Source organism: Penaeus chinensis, chromosome 42, assembly GCF_019202785.1.
Source record: "Penaeus chinensis breed Huanghai No. 1 chromosome 42, ASM1920278v2, whole genome shotgun sequence".
Taxonomy (NCBI): domain Eukaryota; kingdom Metazoa; phylum Arthropoda; class Malacostraca; order Decapoda; family Penaeidae; genus Penaeus; species Penaeus chinensis.
In genome coordinates this window covers 158,149-159,737 of record NC_061860.1, presented here as the reverse complement: position 1 = coordinate 159,737, position 1,589 = coordinate 158,149, and positions in this window count along the sequence as shown.

Below are 1,589 nucleotides of genomic sequence, written 5' to 3'. Positions count from 1 at the left end.
ATAATGATGATAATAATAATAATGATAATGATAACAATAACAATACAAACAAAAATAATAATAACAAAACAAATAACAATGATAAGGACAATGAACGGAATAATGACAGTAGATATATGAGTGCCACGGAGCGAGGATGCCTTAGAGGATGACGCAACACATTCCCCGCGGATGTAGTCATGTCATGACCTTTAGGATCACGTTACACATTCCACGTGACCTTGAGGATGACGTAACACATTCCACGTGACCTTGAGGATGACGTAACACATTCCACGTGACCTTGAGGATGACGCAACACATCTTTCTCTCCTTCTTTTTCTCTTTTTCTCTTCTTCTCTCTCTCTTTCTCTCCTTCTCTTTCTCTCTCTCTCTTTCTCTCCTTCTTTCTCTCTCTTTCTCTCCTTCTCTCTCTCTCTTTCTCTCTTTCTCTTTCTCTTTTTCTCTCCCGCGGATATAGCCATGTCATAACCTTTAGGATCACGTTACACACTCCACTGATGTAGCAGTACCATCACCTTTGAGGATGGCGTAACACATCCCACGGGATATAGTGCTACCACGCGTTTTTTTTTTTCTTTCTTTCTTAAATCTTCATCTTGATGTCACTTGCTCTGTGGGGAGGTGTATGGAAACTTCAGAGGCAAGTGAATATAAAATACCCCACTCCTACCTTATGTTATTCATTGTTTCAAAGATGGAAACAGAGGCGTATACATACGTAACACCCCTCGCATCATCTGACTTATACCCGAATAACATATCAAGCGCTTTCGTAAACGCAATAAAACCTTTACATTTAGACCCCTCATTAGAATACGAGATCGGCCTGGCGAATATCCTCTACCCTCGAAATATATATGCTATTACACCTGATGATCCCACATCCCAAGCAGTAATCACAGCTCGAGTAATTCGAAATGAGTTCAATGAAGACTATACGTATGATTTTTATAGGTATAAACCATCGAATAAAATTTTAAATGGTGATATCAACTACGTAATTGAAACCATTAACAATCATATTATTGGAGATATCAGAACCGTATTAAAGGATTCTATTCTTACATATTTCCCTCGGGAAAAAACAATATTACCTGGGATAAAAGACTTTCACGCGTAGCTCTTCTGTATAACGAAGGTGAATGTCCTCCAGATCAAGCCTTTCGTAGGTTTACTATTAAATTCGGGACAAAACTCGCTGAAATACTAAGCTTTCTCCTCAACACCGACTACATTTTATTTGCGACTCCTCAGATCCGTGAACCTTCACCCGGAAAATCTGTTTATTTAGCTCCATATCCTCCAAAAAAAGATAGCGGTATTGATTATATAACTGTTTACTGCGATCAGGTTGCTCTAACGCGTTTCGGATCTCAAATGGTTAACGTATTGGATGCCTTTACATTAGATGAATATAGAGGAGGTAAACATCGGATAATTTACAAACCTCTTCTATCAACTTCCATTGATGAAATAGCAGTGAAAATGTTAGATCAAAACGGTCGCAGAAGACAACCATTCAGTAACCATGGTAGTGCACATCCGACCTAAATAAGATAGTAAACATTCTGACGGATTAGTATATA